This window comes from Lepidothrix coronata, unplaced genomic scaffold (assembly GCF_001604755.1).
Source record: "Lepidothrix coronata isolate B3197 unplaced genomic scaffold, Lepidothrix_coronata-1.0 Scaffold79, whole genome shotgun sequence".
Taxonomy (NCBI): domain Eukaryota; kingdom Metazoa; phylum Chordata; class Aves; order Passeriformes; family Pipridae; genus Lepidothrix; species Lepidothrix coronata.
The window spans coordinates 3,922,438-3,941,695 of NW_016690259.1; the positions used below are offsets into that span (position 1 = coordinate 3,922,438).

The window sequence follows — 19,258 nt, forward strand, 5'->3', positions numbered from 1 at the left end:
TATGGACACATATAGGCATAAGAAAAGGCCTGAGAATTACTGCTGTTTATCAAACTAGCATCCTCTTAAACAACAAAACATTACAAAAGAAGTTCTACTGCCAAAGTGCATGACAGACAATCTCAAAAAATGTGGTAAAAAGCAAATGCTGTGGTATTAAAACAGTGAATAAAAGATGGAACAATCAAACACACAGTGCTCTGGTGTCTCACCACTGAAAAAAATTGAGAGATTACTATTAAGTGGAAGGTTTGGGCAACATTTTCTTACCCCTGTACCACAACAGGTTTTCAAATATCTTAGAAGAGAACTAAAACCTTGTACTAAAAATAGAAGATCAAAAATCCTCATGAGAAAATCACTACTTAACGAGAGAGGCCCCACTATACTTCACTGAACTGGGTCCAGTGAACTCAGGCTTCCTGAAACCCCACCTCAAATTGCAGTTCTTAATTTGCTGGATTACTGACCTCTTAGGGTAGAATCCTGGTGAAGCAGCTACTGACTTGACTGGAAGGTTCTTCTGAACCTCCAGCTTTTTTCATGACTTTACATCCCTTCTGTAGAGATGAAGCTGAGAACATACCACCACCACTAGTGAACTCATACACCAAATTCTTCGTTAAAAAATTTCATTTTATAACAAACAAATAAGACTGGAAAGTACCGGGACCTGAATTTCCTGTTCTTCCCTTCTAACAACCGGCCAAGACAGATTCTAAAGCTTGCTAACAAACCTTACAGCTATCAGGCTAAAACACAGTATAGCAACTCAAGGACAGATGTGTAACTTTTGCAAATAGTGGACAGGGGATTGTGAAATTCCGTCCCATCCCCTGTACTGCTTTTTATCTCTACTTTAATCTCACTATCACAAATAATAGAAAGGTAACATAGCCCTAACACCTGACATTTCACACTAATTAAAATTGTATGCTGTTTTCAGTTTTAGACCATCGGTTTCAGGCGGTTAATCGAGTACAAAAGATTTTGTTTCTGTGAGAGACTTTTTCTTATATCTGCCTCCACAGATGGTGCTGCCAGAAGGGGAAAAAAAAAAAAAAGGAATTCACAGCAAGTGCAGCATTTTTTTAATTTTAACTGCTGCCCTTTCATGAAGGTTCATTTTTCTTGCAAGTAGCCTTCAAAACAGTAAGTGTGCAAGAATCACAGATAAGGGGAGCAGACGATGAGCATTGAAAGCCAGGTTATATCCATATTCAGTATTGTTGTCCAATAATACAGGGAGAGACAGGGAAGTCTCTCTCCTTTACTCCTGCTGACATAACAGAGCAGCAACTGTGGTAATACTGCAATCACTAGGCTTTTAGGACATCATTTCTAGTAGTGCTATTATAAGCTCAAAATGTAATCAGTGGAATGGGAGGGGCTACAGATATAGAACGCTTGCCATAAAAACAAACAAACAAAAAACCACTTCACTTTGATTTGAAAATTTATCAACAAGCTGGTGATATTTTCTGTAATTTGGAATTGTCTAAAGAACTGGGTAGTTTTTACTGAACAACAATTTAAGAGGTTACCGATTTTAAAGCTGGAGACCTTTCCCTAAATGCAGCTTTTCTGTCTTCCAAGTCTTAACAAAACTATAATGTCGTCTGCAAAAGCAATGCTAAAACCATCCTCCTTTGGGCATCCTCTAGCTCTTCCTTAAATTGGATGAGTTTTCCAATGGACTGCAAACTACAGACTAACTTTATGACATTGTCCAATACCATGGCAGTGAAATTTTGATAACTCTCTTTGCTTTCACAAGCCAGATCCCAGTACTGTAACACTGCTTGATGGTATATTGATCCAGTACTGTTAAACCTCTAAAAAAGGGCTGCAAACATGCCAACCACTGACTGTGGAAAAAAGAGGGAAAAAAAGCCCAAACCTGTAAGAAAACACTCATCCCCAAGGTCTGCTCATAAAAATGTGTGTGTGCACTGAAGGAGCTTTTTAACAAGGAGAAGGACATTTTTCAAGCAGGCAGAGAGGCAGCTGAAGGTAACTTATTTTTCATGGTAAGTGATTTCTGTCCTTATCCTATTTAGGATAATCCTAATACTCCTCAACAAAACCATAATTACAACAGGACCCTGACAAATTATGCATGTTCTGAAACAGCAGGAGAGAACAATGCACAAGAGTGCAGTTTATTGAGAATCAGAGAAAAAGAATATTGTTTAATGGCTGAGGTCAAATCACCTTTGTCATTCACATCTGCATCCCTGTAAGACAAAGTCATTAGCTGAGCCTATTGAAAAGGTATTTCTATGCCACCTTTCCTAGCAGGAAAAGAGCACACAGCAGGAGGACCACAGAGGAAAATATTACTCCAGAGTATTCCTGACCAGTGACTACCCAGCAGTGTTTTGAAAGAGGGTTAAAATACAAGAGGTTTGGTGCACTCCACTTTTCCCAAGGCATGGGGGCCAAAGACAGGTTACATGTGAGCAGAGACAAACAGCCCTGTGCAGTACCTACACCATCCTGTTCTCTTTTTCTGAAGCTGGGCTCTCAGGACAAGCTCTGTGTCCTCCAGCAAGCTGATTGCAGATTCCTCTGATCATTTACAATATACTAATTTGTATTTTCCTGCTAATAAATCTCTACTCTATGCCATCATTTTCTTCAAAATTTGTATTTTTATAGCATCAGTTTGTCTCTAAAAAAGTCTCCGGCAAAACTCACAGTGAACATATCAGAGGAGGGGAAGGTTGCACTGAGGATATCATGAAGCTATGCAGCAAAAAGAGCCCATGTAAACAAGCTTACAATCACTCTGTACATGAATGCTGTGAAACATGCCCATCATGGTTCACTGGAAGCACCACCGGCTTATTAAACAATGCTCTAACACTTAATTATCCAAGTCAAAATTTGTATTATTTTTAATAATGTCTCTCTGCTGTAAAAAAAACAAAACCAACATTTCTTCCTGTAGAAGTAGCTTTGCTGTCAGAGGATTTCCCTGCAAAGCAACATTGATTTCTCTGCAGTATCTACAGATAATTAATTCTCTTTTTTAAAATAACTGGCCTGTAGCTTGCTGTAAACACTTCTCCTGAAAGCTCTTGTTGGTTCTGTAAAACCCAGTGGGCCAAGTTGTTCATTGCACCCAAGTATTGTAGAAGAGTGATGACTAAAGGTTACTTTCTTAAAAACAACCCCCATCCCCTCATCTGACAAGGTTTGTCAAACACTCACTTCTCCCCACACAGAGGTTTTTTTTTTCCTATTCAACCACTCTGCAAAAGGCCGAGACTTCTGCCCTCTCAGTCTCCTATAGTTGCTTATCCTCTCTTTCTCTTTATTTTTACACATTCGAATTTTATATGGCTCTGTATGGACCACATAACCCACATAACGTACTCATTTCTACCGAACTGCAAGCCAAGACACCTCCTTCCCCCCCAAAGCCCCCAAGCAGCGTTAGAGGTGATGAGGCTGAGTAAAACACTACTGTTTACATGAGCCAGCTGGTAAAGCACTATCACACTCCCATCCGTGATGTGCCCCCTGCCCTGCTCCCACGACCGCCGGTCACCTGCAGCGCCCAAACATTAAAGATCATACACACCCCAACACAGGAAAATGATGGTTCTCTGGCCACAAAAAGGACAGGTGCAGCCTTCTTGCTTCGGTTAGCAATTTACTTCATTAACCTGTGTGTCTCTCTCTCCCCCTCTCCCCTGTTTTGTTTTTTTTTTTTTAAACAGCAATCAATATTCATCACCCCACCCTGCGAAAGCAGTTAGTCAAAGAATATTAGCATCAACACCTACCATTCCTTGCTTGCGAGCTATTCTCCTCGTCCAGAAACCTTTTCCCCAAACTGCGACTTTAGGTGGTATTTTTAAATCACATTCCAAAGAGTGCCGAGGAAAAAATGGGCTATTTATAATAATAGAAAAAAAAAAAAGATGATAATTTAAAAAAGAAAAAAAAAAAAAAAAGATGGGCAGCTGGTTTCGAGGTAAATCACGGTTTTCCTTTAAAGAACCGAATAAAAGCCTGGGGGATAGGGTAGAACAGAACAGAAAAAGGGGAGGCAAAATGTCTGATAATAATGAAATAAAAGGGGAGGGGGGGGGAAGAGTGGCTTGCTGAATCACGCTCTTTCACTGCCTGGAAACCATTGTGCAGCGTGATGCTGGCTGTACCATTGTGGAACCTACCAGAGGAGACAGGCAGAGCTTGGGGAATGGGGCTGCTATGGCAACTGAAAGGAGCACACATGACGTCAAAGCACACAGAGGTCTCGCAGGGGGAGGGAGAGAAAAATCTAATCTGCAGCCACAGCTACGGTATCTCCTGGAGAATCAGAGGATAGAGCAGACTGCAAAGGGAAGCTGAATAGCCTTCTGTAGCACTCACCACCAGCAGCTCAGACATCTGCAGCATCAGGCAGCTAGGCAGCGCAGAGAGAAGGTAGTAACAGCAGTGTAGATCTGCTCTTTTGTTTACTTTAGCTGCTGTACAAAGGCATAAATGCCCATCACCCTAAAAAAACCGTCCAAATCCTTAAAATTCAATTAAGTATCATGCTTGGGAGTGGGATAAAAAGATATAAACAAAAAAAATCACAACAAATTTTCTTCACAGCTATAGAACACAGCTATTGCTTGCATAAACAAGCAATGCAACTCCTGGAGTCCCTTAGGAGCCCATACACTTGCTAGAGATTTCCCCATTAACAATATGTTGTGCCCACTACTAGAATGTCCCAAATCTCACTTCTAAAAAGTCTCATTGCACAGAGGAACTATTGCATTTTGAGCTCATAGAATCAAGTAGAGTTGGTGATGACTTCTAATGTCCTCAAGTGGAAAAGTTAAGCAGATGACATTTGTTCTGCCTATGTCAAACTACAGGATGTCTCCTCTCTTCTGACATTAAACAGCAACAAAAGTACACTGGAAGGCTACTACACTTCCACGAGACTAGACTTCCATGAGATTTAGGCTGGGATAAGAGCTAGTCAGAAATATTATCACAGAATCATATGATGTTTTGGGTTGAAAGGGACCTTAAAGACCACTCAGTTCCAACTCCCCTGCCCTGAGCAAGGACACCTTCCGCTAGACCAGGTTGCTCAAAGCCCCATCCAACCCAGTCTTGAATGCTGCTAGGGGTGGGACAGCCACAGCTTCTCTGGGCAACCCATGCCATTGCCTCACCACTCTCACAGTAAAGAATTTCTTCCTAATATCTAAGCTAAACCTACCCCCTTTCAGTTTAAATCCATTCCCTCTTGTCCTGTCACTACACGCTCTCGTAAAAAGTCTCTCTCCATCTTTCTTGTAGGCTCCCTTTAGGTCCTGGAAGGCTGCAATTAGGTCTCCCCAAAGCCTTCTCCAGGCTGAACAATCCCAATGCCTTTCCTTATATTATAGTGACTTTCTATCTTGCTAAAATACCCAAACCATTTCCTTCAGTACATCAGTCTCATTGGTCAAAAAGAACACAAAGGAACTCACTGCAGCTTTCCTGCCAGTAGTCTGAATATTCCATAGGTTTTACCACACCCAGAGCCAAACACAGTCCTGTATGACCTGGAACTCCTAACACAGACAAAGTGAAGTCATTGGCTGTGGCTGTGCCCTGAGCTATTGGTTGCCCATTTCTGTCTACACATACCACTCTCCTTTCTCCATTAGCCTGTTTCTCCTGGGTATTCTTATTTTTTGGAAGTGAAGGTTTTCATCTTGATCTCTGTATCGTTCCTGCATACATATATACATGCATGAAGGTCTGAACACGTTTATTTGCAGTGAGAAAAAATTCTATAGTTATAACTCTCCTGCACAGTCTTTTTTTTTTTTTTAATTTACTTAACAGCTCTATCACAAGCCAACAATCACCACAGAAAGTCCTCCCCACACTGTGCTTTATACTAAGAGAACATTGGATGATGAGTAGTGAAGTATGCATAGGTACATTATGTACCCAGAGAGCACCCTGCCATTGTCACCAACATCCTGAGGAGGCACCAAGGGCAGCAGGGCACAATCTCCACCACAGTTTGCAAACACCTGCACATTAGATATAAGTAATAAGCCTGATAGTTTTAATGTGTCAAGTTACTGGCCTCAATAACCACAGCATATTTGACTGGGTAAGCTTCAGAAATCTACAGTTTACTAAACTACTTTTTTTGAGTGATGGAGAGGGGGCAATAAAGATGCTGCAAGACGTGTAGCAGAAAATGTAACTGGTAGTAACTACAAGATATTGAAATAAAAAAAAAACTCTCATCACAACATTAACAAAAATTTAAACAGGCAGATTCCACATCATCCTTAGAAACACAAAAACCTTCATTGCCTTTTTGTCTCTGTAATAATATTCTTTCTCACATACCATAGCACATCTACTCTCAGTGTCTAGGACATTACTATCATATTTGCACAAGTGAGTACTTCTGCTTCCAAGGCAAAGGGGTTCCGAGCAGAGGAGCCTCCTTTTACTCTGAGAAAGGTTCCATCCCTTCCAGATTCTACAGAATACCACAAGAGAATACCCTGAAAAATTACTCCTGCTGTGAATCTTCTTCAACAAGACTCTAGAAATACATTACTGTTAGGCAAAAGACCAGAATGAAATTACCTCTTTGAAAAAAGTCTACATATTACCCTCTTTTCTGGGGATGTCTCTTTATGGCAAACACCTATTAAAGGCTTTTGCTCATTTGGTGAAAGACTCCACCCACAGCAACCATACACAAATATATCTACACCTATATGTACAAGTTTGTCGCTCATCTTGAAGCAAAGGGGACTTTTTTTCCTTAAAAATACATCCATACTCATATTTTACCCAAACACATGTATTACCCAAAAGGTTCAGGATACAGTAAAAAATAGTTTTTCTAGAAAAAACCCACACTATTGTGCAAGTCAGGAGAATGCCTTAGAAAATAGGTGGTGTGGAAAGGGTAAAGGTGGCTGCTTTTGACATAATTACAGGGCTGGCGTTGGGTAAAGGGAGAAGAAACAAAGAGCCTAAGCTCCTGCAGAGGTGTCAGAGGCTTTGGAGATTAATTAGGGTATTTGTCCTTGAAACAACATAGCTAATGGAAAAAAGCAGCTTTTCAAATGCTGCTTTTTCCAATGATGCTGCTTCCTCCAGCTCAACAGCTAAACCAGCATTTCTCTCCACATTCATGAGTGATTACAGCTTGCTCTTTACAGTGTCCTGCAGAGATGGTTTACTGGCTGGGCTGAGACACGCCACTATGCCATGCCATAAAATGCATTCCACACTGGAATCAGGCCTCAGCTAAACACTGAAATGGCCTGACACAGTGCACAAAATTTGCGTCAAATAATTTAAGTCATTTTAGGCACCTGTTTCCCAGAATAGCTGCCCCAACCCTAACTGGTAGACATGCTCTCTTATATCCCTACTTTGGGCCTTTAAAGCACTCAGTGTTGGTCTTTTCTAGTACAAAACATCTTGATTCACTTCAAATGTGGATTCCAAAACAAAGTTCATACAATTTGTAGCACAGAAGATGAAAATCAGACTTTACCTCTGTCACTGATTTTCATAAGAGATATTGAGAACACTGAGGTTTGGAGAACAATGGTGTCAGGAGTTGCTCACATTCAGTCCTGTATTTATACAAATGAAAAGATCACTCTTAAAAAAATAACTGCCATATTGAGATTCTAGTCTGTCTGTGTTTCCAATTCCTTGTTTGCTGATGCTGTTTAGTTAAAAAAAATAAAAATAGAAGTAGGTAAATGAGGCACTCTTTATAAGAATTAAGCATTGCTTTTAAAGAATAGAGGAAAATGGCTGTGACTCTGTGCTCACCTTCAACAGTGTTCATATGAATCTTCTGAAATGGTCCTACCAGGACTGAAGTACTACAGAAGTACAACTCTGCCTGCCATGGAAGCACTCTGTGACTCATAGGTAATCCATGTGATGTCTAGGACTAAACCGGAATTGCTCAAGTAGTTTAGCTTGCTGCATGGATGGCTGAATGTAGCAACTCCTGAATTGCCACAGTTTGCAATCCAGAATACTAAAGCAATCTGAAATTGGCAATGGCTTAATGCACTGGGTTGCAAACTGTGATGGTTTAAGAGCTGCTACACACCCAATTCAGCTCTGCCTGCCTTACAGAGGTCATATTCTTCTCAATGGCCAAATGAATCATATTAAATTAAGGACACTAAAATAAAATCCTAGCGAGCAAGCATTTTCATTTTTTTAAGGCATAAAGCAACAAATAATTTCTAAAACAAATTCTTCCACCCAATTCAGTGCTAAAGCTAGAACTAAGTGATTTCTCAGCATCACCTTCAGCCATGGTTTTCTATGATTCCAGTCTGTTGCAACATAGCACTCTCAAGTGGACCAGTGAAGGTGTGCCACAGGCTGTCTGTGGAACCAGACACAAAACACCACTGCTGCTCTCCCTGGGTATATGCCCACTCTACATGAAATCCAAAAGTCTCTTTGTGCCAAAGTTATTTTTCAAGCTTGAGGATGCAATAAAATGTACTTTTTTCGCAGCTCTCATTTGTCTGATATACGACCTTCCATTGCACTAAACTTCTCTGCTAGTTTCAACAAAATCCAAAAATTTGCAAGAAGCTTTTATTGCTTTTATTCTGTCTCATTCTCAAGAAAAAATTACTGATGGAAGTGTAGCTGGACTGTATCCCCAGACAAATAATAATCTTAGATTTTGTGCTCATCTCCATCAAGAGGCCTTTGAAGCTATTTCATTTTCCATATGATTATTACACTAGTGGTCGAGAGAGGCTTTTGAAAAACCTAAAGAAGCTACACATACTCCTATTACTCCCCTTTCACCCCCTTTCCTTCTACTACCTCTTTGCTGTCATACCATGAAGAAGTGTACATTTAAATCTCAGGATTTCTTTAACTTTGCTATACAAATGGACAAATGTAACAGAACTAAACTGAGATGGAGAAATAACTATGACTGGCATCACGTCAGCTTTTTGGTTAACTCTGAGGTTGAAAAGAACAATGTAAATAAACAGTACCTTCACGTGGCCTGACCAATACAGAGTTGCTGCACTTAAACAGTGTAACTGGAGACAAGGTCTGGTCATGGAGAACAGGCGGGGATATCACAGGGCAGGGCACGGCTGTTGGGCAAGTTCACTTGATTCGCTTTTTCACAAGGGAGGTTTTAAGTGAAAGACACAGCAAATCAGCATAATAGACACCTCAGAAGGATGCATAAAAGACAGACTGATTAACAGTAAGTGACTAAGGGGTTGCACTGACCACTCCCTTGTACATCGTACAAACAGCTACAGAATCAGGCGACTATCTGGTGTTTTACTGAAATGCATTATTTTAGAAATTGAAATCCTGGTTTATATGTAGCAGAGGAAAGGAGCAGGTTCAGAAAAAAATGGTTCTTCAAGTCAAAATGCTTTTCGTTACCCGTACATTGCTAAACCAATTCCTTGTTATAGGATAAAACGAATCTTGGCAGATAAATATATTAAGCAGCAACAAGAGAACCACTAACACAGGAGAAATGTGCACACAAATGGATGCAGGCATAAGAATACACAAATTAGAGCGGTTCAAGTCTTTACACTCATCACAATTAGAAAAAGGATGTCCGGATAAAAAGCCCCCAACTACGAAGCAGCAGGATGCACATATATCTCACTAGGCAGTGAATTACATGTACAAAACTGGACTGCTAAGTACTTACTTCAGTAAAGGGAATGAACTTAACGAATAACAAACCATACAAGTATTGGGGAAACAGGATCTTCTTAATAGGCATGAAACTATTTCATCCATACCTTCAATTACTGCATCTTCAGTGAAAAATATTTTAGTACTTATTTGATGACAAACATATCAAGAAGACTATTTCAGCAAGCAATAATACTACTGCCATTTTTTAAACTGGTTTGTCTATTGTCAAGAGCTGTATGTCCTATAAAACCCTAGCAAATAAATATGACCTAAAATGCACTAATATAATTTTGAATAAATTTATCATGGGTGTTTTGTTGTCCTAATGATATAAAACATTACATGAAATGCTGAAAGTGTCATAAACCCAATGTTTACTATGAAAAAGAAAACAACCTTAATTTTAAATTGTCATCTGAAGATAATGCCATGAACTGCTCAAGTTTTATTTAATTATAAAAATTGCCATTTCCTGTATTCAGTAATTCTTCCAGAGCAAGTGATTTCATGCTCAATTTTCCCTGCAGAGATACATAAGGCATGTATGAAGGATTCAATTATAAATTATTGCAGTACAGTAGAGCACTAAACAGAATTTAAACTTGTTTCAGGATGCAAACAAACAGAAATCAATCCTCTCCCAAAACAAGCACTTTCCCTGTTTACATAACATGAATACATGACCACCATTTACAACCTTTCACAGGCTTATGTGAAAACCATGACACACTTCCAGCTGACTTCTGTGAAAAATTCTACACTGTCAGTTCACTTTGCTACAGCCATAAAATGAAATCAGACCGTGACAGATGGTGTCCAGCCTGTCTGAAGATATTATCTGCTGTATAAATATTGATGATATTAACAGGCTGTGCTCCAAATATACATTTTGAAACAATATAAATTCCTATCTTGAGTTTACAGTAAAAGCTTTCACCATGTTACCATGACAATAATATGTTCCCTAAGGTAGGATTTAGAAGAGTTGGGCCAAATAATTCTCTTGGTTAAACATGGCTGTATTCAAAGTTGCACAGAGTTACCTAAATGGGAAAAGAATCCACGTCCAGATTTGGTGAACTACATAGATTTCTGCTCCCTGCTGAGAGATGGCTAAACCTCTTCTGCTACTGAAAACTCTGGTTCCTGGGTTACTTCCAAAGTTTTTCATGTATCACCTTTTCTTAGTACATTGGCTTTCTTGGTACATTACTTGCTCACAAATTGTTTCATTTCTTAAACTTAATTCTCACATAAGAGCTTGGACAACTCGTCCACTTTTTTTCAAGCTCGCCTGGGGATGCTTTGCACTTACCAAGTCCTGATTTCACATTGCTTGCACATGAGCAAGTCTCTGCTCCCAGAAGGCAACCAAACAGTTCCAACAAAGACTAGGTTCACAGAATGTCCAAATTAGCAGCACATGATCCATTTATTTCAATGTATCTGGGTTGACTGTCTCCATGCATTTGGTTCCCCCAAGTATTTCTTCCAAATACACAATTTCAAAGGTGTTCTTGTTCCCCTTTGGGAGCAGAATGATCAAATAATGAAAAAGTGGTTTTGAACATTTTATTTTTTCTCAGCCCCAACCCAAGAAATAGTTCAAAAAGGTTTCACTTAAACTAGGGAGTTGTAAAGACCACAGTTCATAAAGACAGAAACTAGCCCTGAGGACTCCAGCATTGCCTGTGAGTTAAGAAAAAATAGAACAGCTAAACTTGGATTTGATTTGTAAAAAATTCATTCACAGCAAAACACAGTGAGATAGGTAGGTCAACTACCCAGAGCACTGTATATGGGATGCATGTTCTCAAAGTATGCAAAAAATCTCTTCACCATACTTGCTTTCCACATTTGGTGCCTAAGGCATGCTTGCAATGCTCTCAAATGCTGGACAAAAGCAGGAGAGTGTCTGTTACACATGATGCTGTAGCAGCATCAGCATGAAACCTTCCCATCTGAGGCAACCTACTAAAGGGAGCCTCAGCTGCTTCACCTTAGCAGAAGTAGCTCAGACTGCATCTCTCACTTTGTGCCATAGGCACTGGCCTGGGACCAGAGAAACGTGAGTACCTGAAAAACCATGCTTCCTCCTCCTTCCACAACTCCTAACACAATCCAAGGTCTCTATTAGTGACCACTGGAAGGTAGAATGGATACAAATGTAATCAAATGTCACACTCAAATAGCCTTTGGCAAGACAAAGCAGTAGACAGAGCTGAAGATAAACAGAAGATGACCCTTGGAGTTGTTACTTCCATGACATACTCAGATGATTCTGTCATACAGCATTATGCAGAGCAACATTAAGCACCATATTTTAATTTTGATTCTGGAAAAAAACAACAGCTAAGTGAGGACAATGTGCAAACTGGTTCTGTTCAACAGGTCTGTAATTCCCCAGCAGAACAGTGATGCGAAGAGCGCAATTTCAAGCCAAGATATTTCAATTTTATAAATGAAGTAATAGCTCAGATATAACTGAGCTATTCACGTTTTCCAGGCATTCTTGTTTCACTTAGACACTATTTGTACTTCTAGTCCTTCCTCCTCTTCACTGCCTAGGCATACTTCTTCATTTCATTCTGCCATATTGCAAAGAATGTCATAGAAACAGCAAGTAGGAAAAAAAAAAAAAGAAGAAGAAAATTCACACATTCATGCAAATTCTGCCTAAGCTAGAGAAACAAAAGGATCCTGTTCTCTTTACCTCACTGAAAAAACAGAGATGGTGTGATCAGTGTCCATGAGTACCTATACTGGAAAAAAAGTATCTGATCTAGACAGTCACATAATCTTGTAAATTCAGACAAATCTACAGCCAGTGATGGGAATAACAACCTAGACAAAGCTGGAAAATAAACAATAAAAAATAAAATAAAATAAAATAAAAAAAGCGCCTGGCACACCTCAATTTAACATTGTGTTATTTCTACTGACAGGAAAGGCAAGACCATAACCTGCCTGAAGGTTTCAAGGCTTAAAGAACCACTTCTGTTGACTGAGAATAGTTTGCAGAGGCCCATTTCAAGAACTATTCTTATAACTGATCTAATTGTATCACTGAAGAGGGACTGCAGCATCGTAGTATGCTTTGATGGTGGGATAGGGTGGAAATATTTCAGGAAAAAATTGTTATTCCTGTTTTTTAAGTCAAAAGAAAGTTAATCTTTAACTTTTGACCTTTCTTAACATCTACTGAAATAGATAACTGATTGTTGGAAAATAAAAACCAAAATCAAAGTCAGAATCTGCAGAAAATTCTATGATCTCCTTTCAAGAGAGAAAGAGAGGCTCTAAATCATGTTTTAGCAACTGGCCACTTTAGAGAGAAAAATAGCACTGGATCTCTGCCTTCAAGTCCTAAGAATTAACATACTGTGAGGATTGATTTGTCTGCAGTGATTTTTGCTGAGGGCCATTGCAAACTTCCATGACACCCCATGTTTACTTTACTGGAGCTGAAATTCAGGAGAAAAAACAGAGAACACAACTTATTGACATCTAGCTGGCAGGTCTATCCCCTACATTTTTCCCCTCAGTGATTTGCCTTATTTGCTCTGAACTCAAGCAAAAGAAACACATTATAGAAATGGTACACTTTTAATCCAAACAGCACTCTTGGGTGAGCCTTATGAAGCACAAACCTGTCATCTCATCATAAGCACTTGATGCTATTTGAGATACTGGATGAAGTCCAAGACAATCTATGCAGACTTGGACAGTATGCCACTGGATACTAAGGAGAACTACATCCCTCTTGAATTAGGAGCTAGATAGCAGACAATATTCTCTGCAGCATTTCATATCACACTGGTATCGATGCTATTTGGGCTCCTAATGTCCTTGGACATCAACTCTACACTAGCCAGATGCCTGTTGTCCTCTCCAAGTCAAGCTGCAATTTATGATACACTCCAACTTATCTCTTGTTGCTATCACAGACAGATAAAGCAAGGTTACAGCATGAAACTATGACATGGAAGATGCCCACGAAATATATTTTGTTTCTCCTTTTGATCTCCTGTTTCTCCTTTTGATTCTAAGTGTAATCTTGACATGGATTCCTTCCAAGCACAGCACTTTTCTCCTGGAACAAAGCACCAGGTGCCTCGATGAATCTTTATCAACCTTGACTAAGACACTGAAGATCTTTTGTTTGTATGCAATATGTCATTTAGAGGAATCACCAAAGCATTAACCCATCTAGTAGATGACAGCTGATACACATTTTGTAAAGTGCCTTTGGGGTGAAAGAAATTATATGTATTAAAAACATTAATTTAAAAAATGTAATGTAATAAGTGTTAATAACATCACTTCTGAATCTGGTACCACCTTAACACAAATATCACATTTACCTTCTTCTTAAATTGCAAGGTTCAGAAGAAAAGAACTTTTTTTTTTTTAAAGTTACTTCTGAAATCAAACAAAATACTTGAAATTCCCATCAAATAATAGAATTAATCAGAAATTAGTGAGAAAGTCTCTTGGAGGAAACAAAGGCATAAATGATAACAGCAAAACTATTTACCCTGAAATTCAGTGATTACTGCACAAATTCAATAAATCAAGTTTACACAAACAGTGCTTACATATCTCCTTTTTTCAACTGACTTTTATTAAATAAAATTTTAATAATTTTCAACTGCGAACATATTTATTAACTGAACCACAGAAAAAGCTGTGCTGTCTTTAGAATGTTTATATAGGTATAACTTAACATTTCTTATAAAAAGTTCAAAGCTGATCCACTTTTGCATCTGTTCAGCCTTTTTTTTCATTTAAGACAGAAATATATTTTGTCTGTATTTTTAAACCAACAGTTCTCCAAGATAATCTCACAATATGCATTGTTGCATTGCTTTCTGAAGAAGTGCTTTCATTAACACAGAAAATTCTTGGAAATGAGATGAGAAGTTCTAAGATTTTGTGCTAAAAACACAAGAAAAATAAAAGCAAGTTACCATTACCAAGAGTTACCATTACTGCCAGAAGTGATGGTAGTATGGGGAAATTGCTGCCAAATACAAGTAATTTTTAGTGGTTGTCCAGCAAAAGTTTATAATAATACTTTTGTTTTCAATTGGCATTGAAAGGATTGGGAAAGAAGATGTGAGAAAAAAACCCCAATTCTTCAAATGTTAGCTGAGAAAGAAAGGATTGCCAATCCAGGAAATTCCTGTTAAAGTCATTAAGTTTCACTTCACTTTCCTTCTTAGACAAGCAGCAAGGAATAGGAACAAATTCCAAAGTAATTTTAGCTTTTTTCCCATCACGAAAAAAAAAAATCATCAAAATCACAGAACAGATGGACAAAATGCTATGTAACAAAACCTTCACACTGGGGACTGTACTCAACAGAGTGTCTGCCATAAATAGCCACTTCAAAGCTGCCCTAGATCACTTCACCAAACCCAAAATTTACTACAGTTCTTTTAACATCACTGGGTTCAGTAAGAAACCTAGATACCTGTCTTTCAGGCCTGCGGTTCCCTGGACGGAATCCAAATCTCAAAGTTGTGTTTCAGTGCTTCCCTCACAATGTCTGGGGAGAAACAGGCGTTCAAGCCAAGCTTATCTAAAGCTACAGGCATGAGGGATGACATCCAGCTAGTTATCTTAGAAGAAACATTTGCCACTGCACTCTATACGAATTCCTTTCTGTGTCTAGAACACAAAAAGTCCAGGTCTCCTCTCACAATCCTGGTGTTCTGTGAATAGTCAGAGGAGTCCTGCTTACTTTTTAAGGACAGCTGGAAAAACTATTAGCCCTTCTAGCTAATAGTTCAGTGGCAGAACCACTTTTCCAGGCAGTGACAGGCTTGGATTCCCTAAACAGAAGCAAATGCAAACCCCAAAGTCAGAAAGAAAAAGCGCAGGAGAAAAATTCACTTGTGCAATATCACAAAAGGGGGAAAAGAAGATTCTCGGGTTTGTTCCTACAACTGTTTAAGCAGGCAGAAGCAGTTTTTGGAGCACCAAAAATAACTCAGACCTGAATCTGCAAAGCCATTAAGATGGCAGCCACAGCCTTTCACATCTTTCTCTCTCTGACTTCTTTTTCTAAATAAAGTAGTTGCAGCTGCAGCCACAAAGAGCACAGTTTAACTGATACGAATGTTTTCAGCTTTGCAATAGTTACAGCTCTACCCTGTTTCTCAACCCCTACATTTAACAGAGATGTAGGTGATTATCTCATCAGATATATACAGAAGGGCATAGAATTTCAGTTGCCAAGATAAGGAAGTGACGAGACTTTACAGCTTTATGTATTTAAAAAGATAGAGATTGTGAACACTTGACCCTGTTGCAACGGCTCTTCACAGCAGACTGGAGAACACCCTAATGAGGGATAAGCCACAGACAAGTCTCAAAATTTCAAACAAGCTTTTTTTTTTTTTCTTACTGCTTGATTCCTAACAGTTGAAGATCAATCACTTATCAAAAATATTAGTCAAATATTAGATACATGAGTCTAATGTGTCAGGGTGGCTCTCAACTATTTGATGATTTTTACTCTTCAAGGTAGATTAAATAAAGCTAAGGAGCTTTTCAACAAGAGGAAGTTTCAATCAAAATAGGCTATTTCTTTCTTCCCCAAGATCATCACTATTGTTTACACAGAGCTTTCCACAAGTCAAGACTAGCCTGGTCCAATATCTTACTGCTGCTACCAGCTGCTGAAAATTGGCTTATCCTGGCTCATCCACACATGTGTTACCTCCTAGGTGCCACCTTACTCCTGCCTGTTCAGACAGGCATAGCCTATATGCAGGCCAGGTGCCAGTCAGCTGATGGTTTCCAATTGCTACAGACTGGATACCATTCTCCTAGTTTTATTGTGTTTCAATGAACAATATCAGGTGACAGATATTACCAAACAATTTATTTCCTGCCCTAGAAGACACAGTCTTGTGCTATGTGTGAGTGCAATTTAAAAAAGTTTAAAAAGTTTAAAAAAGGGGACACTACAGTCACCTTCTATAGTGTTTTCACTTCTTCTCTTCTGCTTTTTGCTTGCATCCTTCCTTTAGAACTTCATTACTTCTGAAAGAAGCAAAACTTTTAAATCTAATTATTCCTGTTATTCCTGCAAATTGTGGGGTTTTTTACTATTGTGAATGGAAGATAATTAAGTGAAAGGTTTATTGTAAATAGAGAATAAACCAAAACCAGCTACAGGACTGATTCCACCAGCCCACTGACCACAATATTGAAGCAGTTTGCCTTATACAGGCTAAGAGAATGATTCAAGTGTTTCCTGTTTGCTTTTTGCCAGTAATAACTTACCACAAGACTAGTTTGCACATCTTTACAGAAAAGACAACACCACAGTGATGTACAGCCATCACATCTTCTTTCTGTAGTTGCATCTCTTCTTGAAAAGGCAGATCTAAACAAAAATAAGAGATAATTATCTTTTTTCCCCCACCTTTCCCAGATGGAGAAACATGGCTAATTTTTCCAATATAATCTATTTTTTCACATATATATACATATATATAGCAGCCCTTTTTACATAGGCACCAATAATATACAAAAGCTAGCAAAAAAAAACCCCTACTTTTATGTGTTCATGTCATTCAAGTTTTATGACTGATTTCCACAAAACTATAGAAACCCATGTTCAGAATGTAATTTTTCTATTTTCAAATTCTTTGCAGGCATGCATTTTGCAGACAGGTAAACACAGAGGCAATGTAACTGTACTTTACAAAATCTATTATTAGCCCATTATGAGCAAGTATTTTCCCCACATTGCACATGTCCCAACACAGAAAAAAAGTCCTCAAGTCAGTAAAGATTACAGTTAAGTAGATTGAAGATAGGATAATTTCTATTTCAGGTTCCAAATTATTGGTATCATAGAACCATTGAATGATTTAGGTTGGAAGGGACCTTAAAAGTCATCTACTTTCAACCCATCTGCAATGGGCAGAGAAACCAAATAGGATTTCAAAGAGTCAAGTGTCATTATTAATCCATATTCCAATGATCTTATTTTATATATGCTTTGGAACTTTTCTGATCCTTACAGAAATGAAAAAAGAAGTTTCTTTATGGCTTAATATGCTATAATTCGGCTTCCTTTTGTGGGAATAGAGGCAGACACTACTTCTGGTTCCCATTTTTCCCCAAGTGTGCCAGAATGGCGGTGACTGCACACCAGCTTTGGGCTGGATGCCAACAGTCACCTGGCTGCACTGAGAGACCTCCAAGATATTCCCTGATGGTTTTGTTCCTGCATATAACATAATACAAACCACCACAATCAATTTAAAAGGAGTTCTCTCTTGGGTCTAAGCTGCCCTACATCACTGACCTTCTCCTTTTATCCCAGCACAGCATGGAATATAGTGCAGCTTCACCACAAACAATCCAGCTTCTCCACTGTCTTTCCATATATATAGACACACACTATACAAATAAGGGTATATATACACATATGTGTTACACAGTGAAAGAGAAAAGCCACAAAAATTCTATTACCATGTGGTTCACAACTGTAAGCACACAGCCTGGCAGCCCAGTAGCCCCTTTACAAGAAAAGGTTTATTCCACATTTGTCTATGGTTGTAGAAAAAAAAGAGAGATGCACGTGCTCCCTATGAAGTAGTTTTTTATATATTGACTTCCAACAAGCACAGTTTTGCCTTGTGGCATGCCAGGAAAATCCTATCACTCATACAGATCAGGAGTACCACCATTACAGCCCTTAGACCTACGGGTCGACAGTGTTTGGTACCTAAATTAATACACATGGGATGACTACAAACTGGAAACCCACAAATCCTTCAGTGGTAACTGTAAACGACACAATCAAGCCGGTGTTAACCTGCATCACCATTCTGAAGTCACCTAAATAAATCGGAGAACTTTGAACTCCTGCTGTCATCACCTTTGTACTCCCACATACCTCTTGCTATGTGAGGTCTCTGAGAACATGCACACCTTCATACCCCCCTGCTCTCCATACCAGGCGCTTAGGGCCTTCTCTGGAACGCACTGAATTCAGCAGTAACATTTTAAGCCCTTAGGCAGACCATTAGCTAATTGTTATGCAAATCTGTGCCTTACAAAACAAAATTGCTCTTCACTGCTGCAGCTTCTCAAAAGAGGAATCGGTTTATCATCCTGGCACCTGAGACTTTCGCAGCTGGCAATGCACTGGCAGCAGGCGGCTCCAGTGACCCGAGGGATGCCCCACTTGACTCCCTACACACCCCGAACGAACACAAACAGGTTTCCCTCACTAGCTCAGCCCCCTTTTTCCCATAGCAGAGTCCCACACCTCTTAAGTAATTTAATCGTGGTGCAGCAACACCCTAACAGCTCCAGCTGCTGCCTCAGGGGAGGGAGGCCCAAACAAAGGAGTCCCGGGGTTTTTATACCCTCACAGTTTGTGTGCCCATTCCAATGGTGATATTTCGTCTGGGGGCCTCTGGTGGTCTAGTGGTTAGGGTGCAGCACCCTCACCGCTGCGACCCGGGTTCGATTCCCAGCCCCCTGGGCACATGGAGCTCGTCAGCCCTGT

The 19,258-nt window shown here is 39.3% G+C and overlaps 1 protein-coding gene and 1 long non-coding RNA gene across 12 annotated transcripts in view; one reads left to right on the forward strand and one right to left on the reverse strand.

Annotated features, from left to right (window-relative positions):
* The window catches only part of MAPK10 (mitogen-activated protein kinase 10), a 196,130-nt gene that overhangs the window by 151,990 nt on the left and 24,882 nt on the right, over nucleotides 1-19,258 (reverse strand). For 5 of the 11 annotated variants that reach the window (XM_017820099.1, XM_017820095.1, XM_017820098.1 and 2 more), the window contains exon 1: nucleotides 3,795-4,178. The gene's annotated coding sequence lies outside the window, so the exon portion shown is untranslated. The other 6 variants (XM_017820090.1, XM_017820089.1, XM_017820092.1 and 3 more) reach the window with 6 other exon arrangements.
* Nucleotides 4,328-8,482, forward strand: LOC108499844. The gene is made up of 3 exons (XR_001875664.1): nucleotides 4,328-4,440; nucleotides 7,840-7,932; nucleotides 8,351-8,482. It is a non-coding gene; the product is annotated as an uncharacterized LOC108499844 (long non-coding RNA).